We start from the raw sequence: 21,534 nt of genomic DNA, 5'->3' as shown, positions 1-21,534 counted from the left end.
TAGCTCATTTACATTTCCAATGCTATACCAAAAGTCCCCCATATCCACCCACCCCCACTCCCCTGCCCACCCACTCCCCCTTTTTGGCCCTGGTGTTCCCCTGTACTGGGGCATATAAAGTTTGCAAGTCCAATGGGCCTCTCTTTCCAGTGATGGCCGACTAGGCCATCTTTTGATATATATGCAGCTAGAGTCAAGAGCTCTGGGGTACTGGATTATGGGGTGGATCCCTGGATATGGCAGTCTCTACATGGTCCATCCTTTCATCTCAGCTCCAAACTTTGTCTCTGTAACTCCTTCCATGGGTGTTTTGTTCCCAAATCTAAGGAGGGGCATAGTGTCCACACTTCAGTCTTCATTCTTCTTGAGTTTCATGTGTTTAGCAAATTATATCTTATATCTTGGGTATCCTAGGTTTGGGGCTAATATCCACTTATCAGTGAGTACATATTGTGTGAGTTTCTTTGTGAATGTGTTACCTCACTCAGGATGATGCCCTCCAGGTCCATCCATTTGGCTAGGATTTTCATAAATTCATTCTTTTTAATAGCTGAGTAGTACTCCATTGTGTAGATGTACCACATTTTCTGTATCCATTCCTCTGTTGAGGGGCATCTAGGTTCTTTCCAGCTTCTGGCTATTATAAATAAGGCTGCTATGAACATAGTGGAGCATGTGTCCTTCTTACTAGTTGGGGCATCTTCTGGATATATGCCCAGGAGAGGTACTGCTGGATCCTCCGGTAGTACTATGTCCAATTTTCTGAGGAACCGCCAGACTGATTTCCAGAGTGGTTGTACAAGCCTGCACTCCCACCAACAATGGAGGAGTGTTCCTCTTTCTCCACATCCACGCCAGCATCTGCTGTCACCTGAATTTTTGATCTTAGACATTCTGACTGGTGTGAGGTGGAATCTCAGGGTTGTTTTGATTTGCATTTCCCTGATGATTAAGGATGTTGAACATTTTTTCAGGTGTTTCTCTGCCATTCGGTATTCCTCAGGTGAGAATTCTTTGTTCAGTTCTGAGCCCCATTTTTTAATGGGGTTATTTGATTTTCTGAAGTCCACCTTCTTGAGTTCTTTATATATGTTGGATATTAGTCCCCTATCTGATTTAGGATAGGTAAAGATCCTTTCCCAATCTGTTGGTGGTCTTTTTGTCTTATTGACGGTGTCTTTTGCCTTGCAGAAACTTTGGAGTTTCATTAGGTCCCATTTGTCAATTCTCGATCTTACAGCACAAGCCATTGCTGTTCTGTTCAGGAATTTTTCCCCTGTGCCCATATCTTCAAGGCTTTTCCCCACTTTCTCCTCTATAAGTTTCAGTGTCTCTGGTTTTATGTGAAGTTCCTTGATCCACTTAGATTTGACCTTAGTACAAGGAGATAAGTATGGATCGATTCGCATTCTTCTACACGATAACAACCAGTTGTGCCAGCACCAATTGTTGAAAATGCTGTCTTTCTTCCACTGGATGGTTTTAGCTCCCTTGTCGAAGATCAAGTGACCATAGGTGTGTGGGTTCATTTCTGGGTCTTCAATTCTATTCCATTGGTCTACTTGTCTGTCTCTATACCAGTACCATGCAGTTTTTATCACAATTGCTCTGTAGTAAAGCTTTAGGTCTGGCATGGTGATTCCGCCAGAAGTTCTTTTATCCTTGAGAAGACTTTTTGCTATCCTAGGTTTTTTGTTATTCCAGACAAATTTGCAAATTGCTCCTTCCAATTCGTTGAAGAATTGAGTTGGAATTTTGATGGGGATTGCATTGAATCTGTAGATTGCTTTTGGCAAGATAGCCATTTTTACAATGTTGATCCTGCCAATCCATGAGCATGGGAGATCTTTCCATCTTCTGAGATCTTCCTTAATTTCTTTCTTCAGAGATTTGAAGTTTTTATCATACAGATCTTTCACTTCCTTAGTTAGAGTCACGCCGAGATATTTTATATTATTTGTGACTATTGAGAAGGGTGTTGTTTCCCTAATTTCTTTCTCAGCCTGTTTATTCTTTGTATAGAGAAAGGCCATTGACTTGTTTGAGTTTATTTTATATCCAGCTACTTCACCGAAGCTGTTTATCAGGTTTAGGAGTTCTCTGGTAGACTTTTTAGGGTCACTTATATATACTATCATATCATCTGCAAAAAGTGATATTTTGACTTCCTCTTTTCCAATTTGTATCCCCTTGATCTCCTTTTGTTGTCGAATTGCTCTGGCTAATACTTCAAGTACTATGTTGAAAAGGTAGGGAGAAAGTGGGCAGCCTTGTCTAGTCCCTGATTTTAGTGGGATTGCTTCCAGCTTCTCTCCATTTACTTTGATGTTGGCTACTGGTTTGCTGTAGATTGCTTTTATCATGTTTAGGTATGGGCCTTGAATTCCTGATCTTTCCAACACTTTTATCATGAATGGGTGTTGGATCTTGTCAAATGCTTTTTCTGCATCTAACGAGATGATCATGTGGTTTTTGTCTTTGAGTTTGTTTATATAATGGATTACATTGATGGATTTTCGTATATTAAACCATCCCTGCATCCCTGGAATAAAACCTACTTGGTCAGGATGGATGATTGCTTTAATGTGTTCTTGGATTCGGTTAGCGAGAATTTTATTGAGGATTTTTGCATCGATATTCATAAGAGAAATTGGTCTGAAGTTCTCTATCTTTGTTGGGTCTTTCTGTGGTTTAGGTATCAGAGTAATAGTGGCTTCATAAAATGAGTTGGGTAGAGTACCTTCTACTTCTATTTTGTGAAATAGTTTGTGCAGAACTGGAATTAGATCTTCTTTGAAGGTCTGATAGAACTCTGCACTAAACCCATCTGGTCCTGGGCTTTTTTTGGTTGGGAGACTATTAATAACTGCTTCTATTTCTTTAGGTGATATGGGACTGTTTAGATGGTCAACTTGATCCTGATTCAACTTTGGTACCTGGTATCTGTCCAGAAATTTGTCCATTTCGTCCAGGTTTTCCAGTTTTGTTGAGTATAGCCTTTTGTAGAAGGATCTGATGGTGTTTTGGATTTCTTCAGGATCTGTTGTTATGTCTCCCTTTTCATTTCTGATTTTGTTAATTAGGATTTTGTCCCTGTGCCCTTTAGTGAGTCTAGCTAAGGGTTTATCTATCTTGTTGATTTTCTCAAAGAACCAACTCCTCGTTTGGTTAATTCTTTGAATAGTTCTTCTTGTTTCCACTTGGTTGATTTCACCCCTGAGTTTGATTATTTCCTGCCGTCTACTCCTCTTGGGTGAATTTGCTTCCTTTTTTTCTAGGGCTTTTAGATGTGTTGTCAAGCTGCTAGTATGTGCTGTCTCCCGTTTCTTCTTGGAGGCACTCAGAGCTATGAGTTTCCCTCTTAGAAATGCTTTCATTGTGTCCCATAGGTTTGGGTACGTTGTGGCTTCATTTTCATTAAACTCTAAAAAGTCTTTAATTTCTTTCTTTATTCCTTCCTTGACCAAGGTATCATTGAGAAGAGTGTTATTCAGTTTCCACGTGAATGTTGGCTTTCCATTATTTATGTTGTTATTGAAGATCAGTCTTAGGCCATGGTGGTCTGATAGGATACATGGGACAATTTCAATATTTTTGTATCTATTGAGGCCTGTTTTGTGACCAATTATATGGTCAATTTTGGAGAAGGTCCCGTGAGGTGCTGAGAAGAAGGTATATCCTTTTGTTTTAGGATAAAATGTTCTGTAGATATCTGTCAGGTCCATTTGTTTCATAACTTCTGTTAGTTTCACTGTGTCCCTGTTTAGTTTCTGTTTCCACGATCTGTCCTTTGAAGAAAGTGGTGTGTTGAAGTCTCCCACTATTATTGTGTGAGGTCATGCACCGCTTCTTAACCTGTGGGTCGTGACCCCTTTGGGGAGTCATATGTCAGATATCCTGCATATCAGATATTTACGCTATTATTCATAACAGTAGCAAGATTACAGGTACAAAGTAGCGGTGAAATAATTATATGGTTGTGGGAGGTCACCAGAACATGGGGAAGTGTATTTAAAGGTCACAGCATTAGGGAGGTCTGAAGGTTCCACAACTGTGAGTCTGCCTTCTCTCACAACAGGGTTTTCCATAAATGAGACAGAAATGACGACACTCTGGGATTAGCTAACTTTAGGGAGACAGATCAGTTTTATTCAGGGTAAATCAAGGGTTACATAATTTTAGGGAAGTGGATAGGAATATCCAGGTGGGCTGAAGGCTAAGGTACTGAGATGCCTGCCTCATTAGCATGGGGAGGCATCCCAGGAATCTCAGGTGTTTGCTGAAAGGATTTCTTATTGGGGGAAAGGAAGCTGAAACAATTTCACCAAGGCTACCTGACATTCCACATGTAGGAAGGAGTCAAGCTCCCCAGACTACATTAGAGAAGAAGCCCTGACAGTAAAGACAGTCCCCCATTTTGTTCTGAGCTCAAAAGGCTATCTGGACAATGGTAGACTTCGATATTAATTAGCAGGGCACAACCTCTTTAAGCAGGGCCACCAACAAGTGTCCAAATACATGAACCCAAGGGGAATATTTCCCATTCAAACATTCCCCCTCCATATATATAACATGGATAAATATATATGGTTACATAAATATATATAAAACATGGAGGTATATTTACACATTACCCCTATCTCTATATTTCTATATCTGTTTTCCTATCCCCTATTTTCTCTGACTCTGAGTCCATTCAGTGCTGAGGGATGAGGGTTCATCTCTGGAACTTGGCTCTGATTAGACTCCACTCAAGTTTTCTTAGTAACTTATTCTCTCTGTTCTTCTTTTCTGTAATTCCTATTCAATCGATCCATCTCAATTGAAAGTCTTTCTCAATTCACCTTTGAGTTTCATCCATCCTTCTGCCTCCTTTTGAGTTTTTAAGGAAATTTCATCCTGGACTTCATCTTGACCTTGGGTTACTGGATAAAAACACAAAGCTATGCAGAAGGATTTTAATTTCAGACACAATAAATATTGTGCAGGGGCATAATTGAACTAAAAGGGGTTGTAGCTACTTGAAATTCATATTAAACAATGTCCTGAATTTTGTTTATTACTGAAACTTGACAGCTCCCCTTTCCAGCTCTTTTACTGAATCTGTCCTTTCTGCAGCTCTCTTTTAAATCTCCAAATTCTATGTTTCTTTTCAATCCCTCCTTTTCTCCTTTGAAGAGGTAGCAACTCTGTGTTGTCCTGCCAGGAGCAGAGCCACTGCCCGCAGCCTCAGTACCACCACAGATGGCTGTGTAGTACAGACCCCAAACTGGCTGAGCTCTAGGCTCAACTGATCCTCCTACCTTAATCTCTTCTTTGTATGGCAATATGAAGTTTCTTCTTCCCTGTAGTGCTATTAAGGACTTTAAAAGGTTTTCTTCTGCTTAGATTTTCTTTTTCTTTTCTTCATTTCTGTTTTCCATGTTAATTTCCTGTTCTGTGTGGCAATCCTTAGCTAACTGCTCACTCTGAAGAATGATGCACTAGTATAGTGACTATGAGTTTGGTGAACGTGGGTAGGACCTGGACCTTCCTGTGCTTCTCTCTGCTTTAATGGGAACGCCTGTCTGTGATGGTTTGAATGAGAATGGCCACTATAGGCTCAGACTCACATGATTCAACGCTTGGTCCCCAGATATTGAAACTATTTGGGAAGAATTAAAAAGTGTGACCAGGCAGTGGTGGCACATTCCTTTAATCCCAGCACTTGGGAGGCAGAGGCAGGTGGATTTCTGAGTTCGAGGCCAGCCTGGTCTACAAAGTGAGTTCCAGGACAGCCAGGTCTACACAGAGAAACCCTGTCTTGAAAAAAAAAACCAACAACAACAAAAAGAAAGTGTGTTCATGTTAGCAGAGTTTGTTATTTGGGGTAAGCTTTGAGGTTTGAAAACTTGTGCTATTATCAGTTAGTTTCTCTCTCACTGTCTCTATGTGTGTGTGTGTGTGTGTGTGTGTGTGTCTGCATGTGTCTCAGTCTCTCTGTCTTTCTCTCTCTGTCTCTATGTCTCTCTGTGTATGTCTCTCTCTGTGTATGTCTCTCTCTTTGTCCCTCGACCCATGGATTTTTATCTCAAGATCTGGGCTGTCAGCTACTGCTTCAGTGCCATGCCTGGCTGCTTGCCTGCTTCCATGCTTCCTTCCATGATGGTCACAGACTCTAACCCTCTGAAACCCTAAGCACCAAGTACTCTCTTTCTTCTCTAAGTTGCCTTGGTCATGGTATCTTAGCTCTGCAACAGAAAAATAACTAAGACTGCATCTTTGGGCCCTTTTCCCTGGGCAATCGGGCCCCAAAGATGAAGCCCCTCATTGTCCTTCTGAGAAGGTTAAATGTAACTCTCAGAGTTTGGGGAGATAATACAGAAGATAGCCAGGCCCAGGGAAACAGCTTTCTGTAACCCATCCTCCTCTAATCTTCATTGTCAGCAGAGTCTCTTTGCTGTAGTGTGCCTGGTGGCTCTGAGTCCAGAGAGCCTTCAGCCAGGCATGGAGGCCGCTCATCCTTCAGAAGACAAGCAGGGGCCTGGAAACCTAACTGCCACAATATAATCATACCCTTCTCCCTATTTGTAGAGGAATTTGCCTCCCCCAGTTGTTCAGGTCCTGGATACTCCTGAGGTGGAATACACTTCTGGCTTAGGGTTTAGCTTTCTATAGTACTGCAAGTCAATTTCCATTGGCTCATCCATTTTCAAATGGCCCAAAGTGTATGGTTATTGTCGCCTCCTCTGGCACACTGGGATCTTCTGGGCAGGGGAGGAGAGTGCTGGGGATTGAATCTGGGACCTCAAGTGTGCCCAATATATATGCTCTACCACCAAGCTGCCAAGCCACACCTCAACCCAGTCTCTCTTGTTGTTATTGTCCTCCAGTTTTGTACTTCTGTGGGGAAAGAATAGTAGCAAACATTTTTGTCAACTTGTGAGGTTGAACTAGATCGTGGTGTTAGTTCAGATAATTGTAAGATTACTTTATAATTATCTTCTAATAGCGTCAATCAAGTTTTGGCAGTTTAGTTTGCTGACTAACAAAATGGTTGCCTCTTTCTCCCTCCCTCTGTCCCTCCCTCCCCCCTCCCTCCTTCTCTTTCTTTCTTTCTTTCTTTCTTTCTTTCTTTCTTTCTTTCTTTCTTTCTTTCTTTCTTAATAGCTCAAATAATGTTAGTAACAGTAATTTCCTGTGTCGACGTTTAGATGGGGCTTTGGGCATGGCTCAGTAGTATAGCACTTGTCTAACATGCTCTTGGCCCTGGGTTTGATTCCCTAGCACCAAGTTTTAGATTCAATTATTTTCTCAATGTTAGACCTTTGTTTGTTTGTTTGTTTGTTTGTTTGTTTGTTTGTTTTTCAGGGGCCAGGGGTAGATGGGACATCACCATGTAGTCCAGGCTAGCCTCTTACTCAGAATTCTCCTGCCTACCCGCTGAGCACTGGAACTACAGGTGTACAACCCTGCCTGCTGGGAGGTTTCAGCTCTGTTTTTCCTTTTGTTCTTGCTTTTCCAGTCTCTCCTGTGGTAATTGATCTGTTCTGGTTTCTACTCTTTCTTACATCTATTTCATTACTTTGTACTTTGCGAAAATCCACCCCATCTTCATTAAATGTTTGCTACTTCAAGTTTTATGCTGGGTTCTCATATAATTTTTTTAACCAATATTTGAGCTCTTTCTCATTCTGACTTGTAATATTATTTTCTTCTCACACCATCCCACCCTCACTTTTAAGCTCTTGTAGCATTTGTTATAGTAATCTGTTGGAAGAGCTACATCTTACTGTCCCTTATAGATGCATTTCTTTTTTCTTTTCTTTTCTTTTCTTTTCTTTTCTTTTTTTTTTTTTTTTTTTTTTTAACAGGGTTTCTCTGTATAGCCCTGGCTATCCTAGAACTCACTCTGTAGACCAGGCTGGCCTTGAATTCAGAAATCCGCCTGCCTCTACCTCCCAAGTGCTGGGATTAAAGGCATGCGCCACCATCGCCCGGCTATAGATGCATTTCTTAATGGATTGTTTTCTGTGTAAAATTTTCTTTTTCCTAATTCCCTTTCCTTTATTTTTACTGTTGCTTTTTCTAATATGTTGAAAGGAGGTCTTCCAATCTGCTGCCGTGCCATCATGGGGTGTTGGGGTGTTCGAGTGTATCTTAGTTACTGTCATATTGCTGTAAAGAGACACCATGACTAAAGCAACTTATAGAAGGAAGCATTTAAGTTAATTTCAGAGGCTTGCTTATAGCTTCAGGTTAGTTCAGTATCATCATGGTGGGGAGCATGGCAGCAGGCAAGCAGATTTGGGGATGGAGGAGTAGCTGAGAGCTACATCCTCATCTGCAGGCAGCAGGCAGAGAGAGTGTGAGACTGGCCCTGGCATTGGCATTTGATCTCAAAGCCCAACCCCACTCCTTGTACCACCTAAAGCCCACCTCTAGTAAGTGACACATCTCCTCCAACAAGGCCACACCTCCTTGGAGACCAAGCATACAAATGTCTGAAATCTATGGGGGCCATTCTTATTTCAAACTACCACAGATTACCTGGAACTCTCTACCTCTAGATGTCTGACGGTGTCAAAGGAGACTAAGTCTGCTTGCTGTTGGTGAAGAGGGCTGTGAGGATCTCCACACAGGCCATCATGAATGGGTCATGCCAGATGGCTGGGTGCATTGCATCTCTCTCAGTTCTTTGTGTGTGTACTGGGGATCCAGATTTAGATCCTCATGCTAAACTCAGGGACTCATCCTGGCATGGCAAGTACTATTACCTATTGAGCCATCTTTGAGTCCTGGGATCGGATGTTTTTGTTGTTGAAGGTTTGTTTTTGTTTTAAATGTTTCACTGACACAACAACCAGATTTTGTTTTTAACACAACAGAATAGGCTGTTTTTTAAAGAAAGAAACAAAAGTCAATGAGATGGCTCAGTAGGCACTTGTGTGACTAATATGTGTAATAATTTGATTGATTGGTCGATTGATTTTTTTTTCAAGACAGGGTTTCTCTATGTAATTCTGGCTGTCCTGAAACTCACTATGTAGACCAGGCTGGCCTTGAACTCACAGAGATCTGCCTGTCTCTGCCTTCTGAGAGCTGGGATTAAAGGCATGCACTGCCATGCCCAGCTATAATTTTATTTCTTTACAAAATTTTTCCTGGTTTTTTTTTTCTTTCTTGTCACTGGTGGATATTTATCTGGTGTCCACAGGTGCACAGCTTTGAACATAATGTCCTAGGAGAGGACAAGGAGGAATGTGAGGGATCAGTAACACCCCACTCCCCATATCCACACACACTCTGGTTGTCAGTAACGCAGCCCTATCAGAGTCGGCAGCCATGGCTCCCTGTAGAGATGAATTATGATGTAGAGATGAAGGAGTGGGGATCAGAGCCAAGCACCATAGTGACAACAAGGAGCAACCACTGGGAACCAAGGGTATGCACATCCTCCCTAGCTCCAGACACACCCATTGCACATGAAGAACAAATGCTTGGTGTCCAAGAAAATATAAAGTGAACAAAGTAAATACCACAGTCACTCTGCTATAACATGACATAAAACCATGGATGGCCCAGGTCCATACCTGCAAGGGAACCAAGGTGGGGGAAGACTCCTACTACCACCACGACTAGCCTGTCTACTCCAGGTTACCCAGCTCAGACCCTGGGTCACTGATGGAAGAGAAGAACTGCATGCCAAAGGCCAGAGCCAAATGGTCAATTGAAAAGACTTGGTCCTCAGTATAGTTGTCTTTCTTTTTTATTTTTGTTTCAAAACAAGGTCTTGTTATGTAGCCCAAGCTAGCCTAGAATCTAATATACTTTTGCAGTAACCTACTGAATACACGAATTACAGACATGAGTTTTAACTGTTTCATACAAAGTAATTCTTTATTGTTGCATGGAACAGATTTTTCTACTAACTTAAATTATTTTTTCAGTTTTTTTGTCTGCATATGCACAAAAACATGCATGTCATAACAGATATATGGCGGTAAAGAGGACAGAGTTTTCTCTTTTCATTGTATGTACTCCAGTGGTAGAATCCATGCTCTCAAATTTTGAAGCTAACACCTTTTCCTGCTGACCCATCTCATTCACTCTCTACAAACTTTATTGTTTTCATTTCCTTAAAATAAAGTCTCACTATGTGCGGTGGTTTGAATGGATTTGGCCCCCATAGATTCATGTGTTTGAATGCTTGGTCATAGGCAGTGGCACTATTAGGAGCTATGGCCTTATTGGAGGAGGTGAGGCCTTGTTAGAGGAGGTGTGGACTTGTTAGAGGAAGTACATCACTGTGGAGGCGGGGTTTGAGGTCTTCTATGCTCAAGCTCTGCCCAATGCAGAATCTAGTCTCCTCCTGGCTGGCTTTGGACCTCGATGCAGAATTCACCGCTCCTCCAGCACCATGTCTGGCTGCACACTGCCATGCTTACCACCACGATGATGATGGACTGAGCCTCTGAACTGTATTGACCTTGAGCATGTTGTCTTTTCACAGCAATAAAGCTCTGACTAAGACACTGTGCAATCTAGCCTACTCTTGAATTCGTGGCCCACTGCCTCAGCCTCCTGGGTGCTGAGGTTACAGGTGTGGCTGCAACACTCACAACACATCTGCTAGCGTTTAAATATAACATACTTGCAGAGTGATGTTGAGGTTTGGTCTTGCTGTCTATTGGAATGCTAAGTGCGGCCTTCAAGAACTGGAGTCTGCCTGTAGATCCGAGTGACATGTGTGACCTTGCACCCAAGTTATTGCTCATTGGTAAATAAAGATGCCAAAACCCAATAACTGGGCTGAAGTGACATAGGTAAAGCTTAGGTTTCCCGAGCTTGGGATCAGAGGTGACCATGAGGAGGAAGAAGAAGGTATAGGAGAAGGAGGGAGAATTTGCCATGGGTTGATTCCAAGAAAACATGGCCCTGAGGGCTGGCCAATTGGACTTAAGAGAAGCCCAGAAAAAACATAGTAAGTAATAACTTGGGGTTATCAATAGGAAAGTAGATTCTAATAGCATAGATGGTAGATATCTGCCACACTCTTGTGCCACTTAAGGCTTATTGTAAATATAAGGGGTGTGTGTGTGTGTGTGTGTGTGTGTGTGTGTGTGTGTGTGTGTGTGTTTTATCCAGGAACTAAATGGTCAAATGTGGGGTAGAAACCCCAGGGTAGGATTAAAATTTCTAAAACAGATTGAATACTACTTGAGCTGACAACCTAATATGTCAAAATCTGAAACTTTTTGAGTGCTAAAATGATACAATTTGGGGGAAAACCCCTCCACGCTTAACCAAAAATGTCTTAAAATCACCCCAGGCCATGTATATAGGTGTTTCTGGAACATAAATGAATTTCTTGTTTAGATTTGAAATCTGATACATTTCTGGTTCCAACCATGTCAGACAAGGGATGCTCACATCACGTCATCAAGAAGTCTGGTTCCTCCCACTGCGATGCTCTATCTATCCCCCTCCCCCTCCCCCTTCCCCTCCTCCTCCTCTTCCTCCCAGGCTTCCCCAGCAAGCCACAGCTCTGAGCTCCTGTGTTTTCTCCTCCCTTTCTTGGACCCTTGGAATCGTGTCTATTTACCCCTCTTCAGTGAAAGTGTCACACTTTTTCTTTGGGGTTCTTGTCCCCCTCCCCTCAGACATTCCTCTCTCAGCACTAGCCTGCCGGGGCATGTTTTATTTTCTGATTATCCTCTCTCTGACTGCAAACGCTCTGTGAATGGGATGCTGGTTTCACCCTGTAAACTCATTAGGTCTTGCGTACAGTGTTTGTGTGTTCTAAGTGGTGAAGACATTTCAGCCCCAGAGACTGAACTGTAGAAGCTGCCAGTATCTGCCGAGCACATGTAGAAACCTACTGTGCCTTACATCTCTTATACCACCCATCTTTAAGGTAGAGAACCTAGTCCCACATTCAGCTGCTTTGTGACTTTGGTAAGAAAACCCATCAGCCACACTGGAACTCTGCCGACCCTTCTCAGAATCTGTTGTCTCTCATGCTTCACCTTTTACACTCTTCTCTAGGAACTTGCTCAGCCCGCTGGAAGAGGAGCCTCGAAATTCTGTCATCCCGGAAGCCAATTGCTCTAGTGTGGATAAGGAGTGTTTCTTCCCACCACCACAGCTCTTGCTATGAAGGTTTGTTTCCCAGTCTGTGGCACTTGGGGAAGTACTGGAACCTTCAGGGAGTGTAGCCTACTGGTAGAACTTAGGTCAGATAAGGCATGCTTATGAAGGGTGTACAGGGTAAGGGGTTTGTGTGCAGATAAGCGCCAGGAAAGCCCAGATGCTTAAAGACACATTTGTCTCTTGAATGGAAGATGTCTACTTGTCTTCCACCCAAAGTGATGGAAAAGGTTGTAGTTTACAACCTGCTGATCTTATGCAACTCTCCATAGGCCAGGCTTCACCTGAATACCCCAGAATATTTTGTTTCTTTATTTAAGACTCCATACCAACCTCCTTCCCCCTCAAAACCTCGACCATTGCTTCACAGTCCATAAAACCCACCCTCAGGAGGGATGTTACTTAGACTTACAACAGCCCGAGTGACTCCGGTGTTATCTTAGGGCCAGGCCAATCCTGACTCCCACAGACATTGTGTTTACCTCTGTCATTCTCCCTAGACCCTTACCTTAAACATTGTTTCTAAGACAACAGAACTCACCTTTATGGAAGAAGCCTATGTACTTTGTAAAGAGTTTCAATGTAAACATGCCTTAAGCTTTGTTGTGCACACAGGACTGAGCTAATTGTCACTAGGAAACCTTTTCTTCTGAATTTGTGCTGTGCTTAAATATGGCTACAATAAACCACCTGGCGTCACACTCCAGACGTCTGAGCCAGTGCCAGCAGCTACCTAAGTCGTATTGAACTGAGATTCATTATTGACTCTCCGTGGGTTGTTTCACTGCCAGAAGTGAAGCTTGCAGGACCCCCCCCCCCATCCCCCCAGAAAGGGATGTCAGGACCTGATTCTCCTTTCTCTCTGTTTTGTTTCTCAGTCACCACGAAGTCATCAGCTTCCCCACCATGTATTCTTGTTGTGTCTCACCACACACCTAAATCCACAGGTCCAAATGACCCTGGACTAGAAAACTGGGGACTCAGAGAAACTTTCCTCTTTTTAAGGTGATTGGCTAGCCCAGACAGTTTCTTGCGGTTACAAAAGCTAACAAACCATCAAAGCCCCAGGTTTCACCAATATCCAGCCAATCACAGTAAAGGGAGAGTTAGTGCCCATTTGACTTTAGAGAGATAGGACTTTGTGAGCTGGCAGAAGGAAAAATGATTGTCATGGGCTTAGAACCCATTTTTTTTTTGGTCCCCTTAAATTATTTCTATAGCAGTGTTGGCTCAGCATTTAAGAGAGCTTGCTGCTTCTGCAGAGGACTAGAGTTTGGTGTACACCACCTACAGCAGGTAGCTCATAACCACTTATAACTTAAACTTCAGGAGACTATAACTCCACATTCATCTGACCTCCACTGACACCCCACCCCTGCTTGCCCTGCCACCTCTCTCTCTCTCTCTCTCTCTCTCTCTCTCTCTCTCTCTCTCTCTCTCTCTCTCACACACACACACACACACACACACACACACAGACACATTAAATCTTTCTTAAAAATCGCCCAAGCACAACCACCAAAGAACTGCAGACCACTAACAAGTTCTGAGCCAGGGTCAATTAGTCTTCTCTAGGAATGAGCTTCTGAGTGGTCATCAAACACACAAGTGGTCAGCTCCGAAGTCACCTTGTATACACATAACACTCAACAGATTCAGCAGGTTGTATTTATGCAATTTGGCATGTATATGTAACAATAATAATCAAAGAAAAAGAGGCCATGAATTTGGGGACAAAGCATGGAAGGCATTGGAGAGAAAGGACACAGGAAGTGTTAAGAGAGAGATGATGTAATTCTATTTTAGATAATTTTTAAATTTATTTATTTAATTTTTTTATTAAACTAATAAAATTTATTGTAAAACATACAACTCAATATTGACATTTTTAAGTCATCAAAATAATTTATAATAGTTAAATGCCTCTTAAATATACATGATGCCTTCTGAAGCTAAATGTAATATGCATTCAACCAGTTTTAAAAATCTATTTGTAACATTAAACATGATAGAAATAGAAGAAAAGCTCTTATGAAGTTCTCTATGAAAGGAAATTGTGAAAAGTTCCTGATTAGACAGAAACCATTCCATCTTCAAGGGAGAATATGCAGCATAACTGTGGCTTCATAGAGTGAAATGGTTAGTGTTCCTTCTGTTTCTATTTTGTGGAAAAATTTGAAGAGTATTGGTATTAGGTCTTCTTTGAAGGTCTGATAGAATTCTGCATTAAACCCATCTGGTCCTGAGCTTTTTTGGTTGGGAGACTTTTAATGACTGCTTCTATTTTTTAGGGGTTATGGGATTGTTTAGATGGTTGATCTGATCCTGGTTTAACTTTGGTATTTGGTATCTGTCTAGAAATTTTTCCATTTCATCCAGATTTTCCAGTTTTTTTTTTAATATAGGCTTTTATCTGGTGATGTTTTTTAATTTCCTCAGTTTCTGTTGTTATATCTCCCTTTTCACTTCTGATTTTGTTAATTTGGATACTGTCTCTGTGGCCTCTGGTAGTCTGGCTAAGGGTTTATCTATCTTATTGATTTTCTCAAAGAACCAGCTCCTGGTTTCATTGGTTCTTTGTATAGTTTTTTGTTGTTGTTGTTGTTGTTTCTACTTGGTTGATTTCAGCCTTGAGTTTGATTATTTCCTGTCATCTACTCCTCGTGTTTGCTTCTTTTTGTTCCAGAGCTTTCAGGTGTGTTGTCAAGCTGCTAGTGTGTGCTCTCTCCAGTTTCATTTTGGAGGCGCTCAGAGCTATGAGTTTTCCTCTTAGCACAGCTTTCATTGTATCCCATAAGTTTGGGTATGTTATGCCTTCTTTTTCATTAAATTCTAAAAAGTCTTTAATTTCTTTCTTTATTTCTTCCTTGACCAAGTTCAGCTTCCATGTGTATATTGAATTTTTGTTGTTTTTGTTGCTATTGAAGACCAGTCTTAGTCCATGGTGATCTGATAGGATACATGGGATTATTTCCATCTTCTTGTATCTGATGAGGCCTGTCTTGTGACCGATTATATGGCCAATTTTGGAGAAGGTACTATGAGGTGCTGAGAAGAAGGTATATTCTTTTGTTTCAGTATAAAATGTTCTATATATATCTGTTAAATCCATTTGGTTCATAACTTCTGTTATGTTATGAATAGAGACACATTGGTTTCAATGTATCTCTATTTAGTTTCTGTTTCCAGGATCTGTTCATTGGTGAGAGTAGGGCGTTGAAGTCTCCCACTATTATTGTATGAGGCACAATCTGTGCTCTGAGCTTTAGTAAAGTTTCTTTTATGAATGTGGGTGCCCTTGCATTTGGAGCATAGATGTTCAGAATTGAGAGTTTATCTTGGTAGATTTTTCCTTTGATGAGTATGAAGTGTCCTTCCTTATCCTTTTTTGATAACTTTTGGTTGAAAGTCAATTTTATTCAATATTAGAATGGCTACTCCAGCTTGTTTCTTGAGATCATTTGCTTGGAAAATTGTTTTCCAGCCCTTTGCTCTGAGATAGTGTCTGTCTTTGGCACTTAAGGTGTGTTTTCTGTATGCAGCAAAATGCTGGGTCCTGTTTACGTATCCAGTCTGTTAGTCTATGTCTTTTTAATGGGGAATTGAGTCCATTGATGTTAAGAGATATTAAGGAATAGTGATTGTTGCTCCCTGTTATTTTTTATGGTATTTTTATGTTTGTATGGTTATCTTCTTTTGGGTTTGTTGAAAGAAGATTACTTTCTTGCTTCTTCTAGGGTGTAGTTTCCCTCCTTGTGTTGATGTTTTCCATCTATTATCCTTTGTAAGGCTGTATTTGTGGAAAGATATTGTGTAAATTTGGTTTTGTCATGGAATATCTTGGTTTCTCCCTCTATGGTAATTGAGAGTTTTGCTGGGTATAATAGCCTGGGCTGGCATTTGTGTTCTCTTAAGATCTCTATGAGATCTGCCCAGGATCTTCTGGCTTTCATAGTCTCTGGGGAGAAGCCCGGTGTAATTCTGATACGCCTGCCTTATATGTTACTTGACCTTTTTCCCTTACTGCTTTTAATATTCTTTCTTTGTTTAGTGCATTTGGTGTTTTGACTATTATGTGAAGGGAGGAATTTCTTTTCTGGTCTAATCTATTTGGAGTTTTGTAAGCTTCTTATATGTTTATGGGCATCTCTTTCTTTAGGCTTGGGAAGTTTTCTTCTATAATTTTGTTGAAGATATTTATTGGCTCTTTAAGTTGGGAATCTTCACTCTCTTCTATACCTATTATCCTTAGGTTTGGTCTTCTCATTGTGTTCTGGATTTCCTGGATGTTTTGGGTTAGGAGCTTTTTGCTTTTTGTGTTTTCTTTCACTGTTGTATCAATGTTTTCTCTGGTATCTTCTGCACCTGAGATTCTCTCTTCTATCTCTTGTATTCTGTTGGTGATGCTTGCATCTATGACTCCTGATCTCTTTTCTAGGTTTTCTAACTCTAGGATTGTCTCCCTTGGTTATTTCTTTATTGTTTCTATTTCCGTTTTTAGATTCTGGATGGTATTGTTCAATCCTTTCACCTGTTTGTGTTTTCCTGTAATTCTTTAAGGGATTTTTGTGTTTCCTCTTTAAGGACTTCTGGCTGTTTACCTGTGTTCTCCTGTATTTCTCTAAGCAGGTTATTTATGTCTTTCTTAAAGTCCTCTATCAGCATCACGAGATGTGTGCTCATAGGTGTGTTGGCACTCCTGAGAGACCAGCTCTCTCCCAATGGTATTTGCGTATGGAGCACTGTGGCACAGGATATGTTCCTTGGGCAGACCGAAACCGGAAGGATCCTGTCCCAGGCAGCTCCTCGGTTCCTGTGTCTTGAGGGCTCTGGGCGGGTCCCTCTGAGCAGAAGTGGTGGTCTTACCTGTGCTCAAAGGCTTGTCAGCACTACTGGAAGACCTGCTCTCTCCCAGCAGTATTTGCATATGGAGCTCTGTGGCACAGGCTTAATTTTGTTTATTTATTTATCTATTTATTTATTTATTTATTCATTCATTTGTTTACATCCCAAATGTTGCCCCCTGTGTCCCCCACACAGAGTTCCTCCCTCCTCCCCCTTGCCTCTGAGAGGGCAGCTCCCCACCCCCATCCTTGATGCCTGGGGCATCAAGTCTCTGCAGGATCAGGTTCATCCTTTCCCACTGAGGCTAGATGTGGCAGCCTCTGATACATATGTGTAGGGAGCCTCTGACCAGCCCAAGTATGCTCTTTGTTGGTGGCTTAGTCTCTGGGAGCTCTGAGGGTTCAGGTTAAGAAAGAAAGAAAGAAAGAAAGAAAGAAAGAAAGAAAGAGAGAGAGAGAGAGAGAGAGAGAGAGAGAGAGAGAAAGAGAGAAAGAAAGAAGAAAAGAGAAGAGAAGAGAAGGAAAGGAAAGAAAAGAAAAAAGAAAAGAAAAGAAAAGAAAAGAAAAGAAAGGAAAAGAAAGGAAAAGAAAAATGGAAGTTGGAGCAACGGCAACAGTCTTGGTTTAAGACTGGCATATAAGCTCTACCAATTTCCAAGTTTCAGGCTGTTGCAAAGACAAATGCCAAGTACAATGCTGCCTTTCACTATGAAAACATCTCCAGAATGGCTTAAAGATGCAAGTCTTTCTTAGCCCTGCTTTGTCTGGAACTATCCACATTCAGAGAGCAATCTCTGCCTATTCTTCCCAACCCCCTGAAAGTTTGAAGTTCAGGCTGGTTCTGGGAAGAAAGGTTGAGTGGGCATATTATTTCCTAAGTGGAATTAGGTTTCTGTCTCAGAAAGATTCCCATTAAGACTAAACGCAATCCAGCTACAGCAGAGCAGGAGTAACTACCCGCCGCCCATAGGAAGATGAGCTTGGGTTACAGCTGCCTGCGCACCAGGTTATCACTTTGCAAAAGGGAGTAACTCGAGGTGGGCTTCTGGTCACCGTGACCTTCGGGTTACGGCTACAAAGGAATCCTGGCTTGGATGCAATCAATACTCCGAGTGCACCTTACTCAGATATCAGCACAAGACAAGAGGCTGACAATGATTAATCAACTAATTATGAAGGCTGTTTTCACATCACTGTGTGACTTGCTGGATGCCTTTCTATTTTTCTGTGGAATTGTGGCTGAGAACATAGTTCAGTTGGTGGAGCGCCTGCCTTACATGCATGAGACCCTGGGTTTAATCCATAACATCGCAGAGACAAGAGAGCTTAACTCTATACTGATTTGTAAAGAGGGTGACAACCTTGCATTCAAACTGTGCCTATCACGGAGTCAGCATCGTCCTCTCTCTTGAGCAAGAGCCACCAGGGCTTGCCACAGTGGGGCATGTCCCAAATTCAAGTGTCATTAATGAAGACTTCAAGTCTTCTCTTTTGGAAGACCTAGGAAAGACCTTAGACACTCACAGCCTAAGGGCTTCAGGTACCATCTGTTGGTTTAAAGAATATTCGGCTTGGCTCTTCCCAACAGCGACCTAGCAACAGCTTGCATCATTATCTGCCACCATTACTACCTGTGCCATGCCAGGGGTGGGTGACCAGGCAATGTATAAGAGAGCAGCTCGTTACTTCAGCCTGCCCCCTCTCTCCCCCACTGGCCTCTCTTCCTCTTCCTCTTCCTCTTCCTCTTCCTCTTCCTCTCTCTCTCTCTCTCTCTCTTTCTCTTTCTCTTTTTCTCCTTCTTTCTGTCCTCTATCCTTACTCTCTCCCCACTCCTTGCTCTGTCTGCCTCTCCCCTTCTTCAGGTCTTCACTCCCCTCCCTTCCCCCACAGTAAACCTTCCTTATACTAGATCTGTCGAATGGGTGTGTTTCAGGAAGACACCCTGGCATGGCCTCACCAGGTACCTCTTACCTCTGCTGCTGCCACATTATATTTCATAACACCATCAGCCCTCACCATCAATGCTTAAAAGCTCTCTTAAAACTCTCCACTTTCTAAATGATAATAATGATGATGAGGATAAGACGGTTGTTGGTGGGGAGGAAGGAAGGAAGGAAGGAAGAAAAAGAAAGATTATGGGCCATCCTGGGCTCAAATTTGCTCACTCTACTGGCAGAACAGAGTAGTAACTGACTTTGTTAAGTAGGCAAATGTTTTCCCAGGAAGGAGGTTCCCAGGGCAGGGTGCCTGCCTTACTGACCAGATGTGTCTACAAGGACAACCATAATCCTCTTCCTGTTTCTTCACAGCCAAGGAGTGGCGACCTCTTGTCACTGGGCATGGTTCCCCCATGCCCAGGAGCTTGGAGCATGGTGAGAAGTTCTGAGAAAGCCAGGAGCCCACAGCCCAAGTCAATCAGAGTACTATGGTAAGAGACACCACTTGGAAACTGGTCCATTGATTTATAGATAATGCTTGACTTGAATCTGCAGAGAAACTCACCACGGATTCTGCAGAGTTAACAGATCCAGGAGTCCCCTGCGCATTGTGTGAAAACACAGACTATGACTCTACTGGCTATGCTGCTGAGATGCTTACAGAGCTTGCTTGTCCCCAGGCTGTGCTGAGGGGCTGAGGGAGCACCCTTTGTTATTGCTCCAGTCATTGCTCACTCTTCCATATGGAGGCTCTGTATGTCACCTCTCCGCCTTTTGCTTTTGTCTTTTCCTATTCCTCCTTCATCCCTCCTTCTTCCCATCTCCCTCATTGCCCCAACACACAGCCCTACTCGCTCCTGGTTCAGCTTCATTACCCACTGTGCTTTCCTACCCTTGAGCTGCCTGTTAGAGGCGTGTTTGCAAGAAAGAATAAAATGCAGGGCACAGACAAGAGGCATGGTAATCACTGCCCCCTTACTTGGGCTGAACTAAGTGGGGAGAAAAGCTTGGCACCCAGCCTGCATTTTGTATCTGACTCCTATGTGTGTAACCACATTCACGGTGACGATTACACCACCCCTAAACAGAAGCTGTCATCTCATAGAGACCAAATGTCCCAAGCAGTAAGGATCTCTTTGTATCACCATGCAAACCCAGATTGTGATGGACTGGACTTGACTGACCTCTTGCTTCTTGCCCCAGCTCTTCCTCTGTTCAAACCCAAACCTCAGACTTCCTCTCCCCAGGTGTCTGGTCTGTCAACTCTCCTTTTTCTGCCCTTTGACGCTACTCATTTCTGTACCTGGAATATTGAAACAGTTAAGCCTAGTTTGTCAGGATTTTTAGAGCTGGGTCTTTGCTCTAAAACATCAATAACACTTACCCTTGGATCACTAAAGAAGTGTGAGAGCTTGGGGAGATGACTTTGCCCATAAAGCCCTTGTTATACAAGCATGAAGAACTTAATCCAGATCTCTAAGACTCATACAAAAAATTGGGTGTAGTGACTATAGAAATAATGTGATTGGCCAGTAAGAAATCACTCATTTAGAGGTGAAGGGGAAACTCTAATAGTGCTTGTCTAGCTCTGGCTAATGTTCAAAGAGGAGCTGGCCTCAAATAGGCTTAGGCTTGTACATCTCACAAGTACATACACTGTTGTCCTTAAATCTCTTTTAGGTTCTGGCCTCACGTTATACTTTGAACAATTTAAACAAAGGCTGGAGACTACAAGTCTGGCCAGTGCAGATGGGAGGTTTACACAGTTATTGCTAGCATTATTTCTGAAGTATCTTGCCCATCTGGCAGAATTAGGCTTTTCCCAGGAAAAGAACTGAACGCTTTATGTCAGGCTAGGACTTAACATACTTGTGTTGTGATCCAGTGCTAGCCCTTGAGCTGCCTGTTAGAGGCGTGTTTTTTAGGGATGGGCCTAACAGCTGGCTAGCTCTGATGAGCAGCCATTTTCATCATAATTTTCCTTATCTTTAACAGACCTGGCTAGCAGGTTACTTATCTTTGGGGTATTTGTGGGCAGCACTTCCTTAGCTAAGTTACTTTGTGTAATTTGATGTCTCCTAAGGAAGTGTCTTAGTAAGTCCTTTATTCCTTTATAACTCTCTTCCTATTGTGCCAGGGAGGCTGAGACAGGCCGGTGCCTGGGGGTTGTTGTCTGGCCGGCGTAGCTGGAGTTCCAGGTTCAGTGAGAGACCTTGTCTCCAAAGTGAGGTGGATAATGATTGAGGAAGACATGTCTATGTTTGGCCTCTACAAACACATGCCCATGAATATATGCACACTCATCCATACAGTATGTACAGAGAGAGAGAGAGAGAGAGAGAGAGAGAGAGAGAGAGAGAGAGAGAGACTTTTACCCTCTGTCAGTCTAGAAGTTGGCTGGTATGTGTAGAGAGAATATCTTCTGTATTGTATGGATGCACTACCTGTCAATTAAAAAAAAAACCTATGGCTTATAGGAAAGGATAAAATAGAATGGGGGACCTCTGGGAAGCAGAAAGAATTCTGGGATAGAGCCAGGCTTGGGAGATCCACCTGGGAAGGTGAGATGAAGCAGATGTATGGTACCTGAGCACAGGTAACCAGCCATATGGCAGAACAGAGGT

At 42.4% G+C, this 21,534-nt stretch overlaps 1 long non-coding RNA gene across 1 annotated transcript; it reads left to right on the top strand.

The window, feature by feature from the left end:
* The first annotated feature begins 11,687 nt into the window (after positions 1 to 11,687).
* On the top strand, positions 11,688 to 20,211 carry Gm40635. The gene is made up of 3 exons (XR_871619.1): positions 11,688 to 11,937; positions 12,028 to 12,141; positions 19,283 to 20,211. It is a non-coding gene; the product is annotated as a predicted gene, 40635 (long non-coding RNA).
* Positions 20,212 to 21,534: the final 1,323 nt, after the last annotated feature.

Source organism: Mus musculus, chromosome 10 (assembly GCF_000001635.26).
Source record: "Mus musculus strain C57BL/6J chromosome 10, GRCm38.p6 C57BL/6J".
NCBI classification, from domain to species: domain Eukaryota; kingdom Metazoa; phylum Chordata; class Mammalia; order Rodentia; family Muridae; genus Mus; species Mus musculus.
This window is presented reverse-complemented; position numbering and strand designations above follow the sequence as displayed.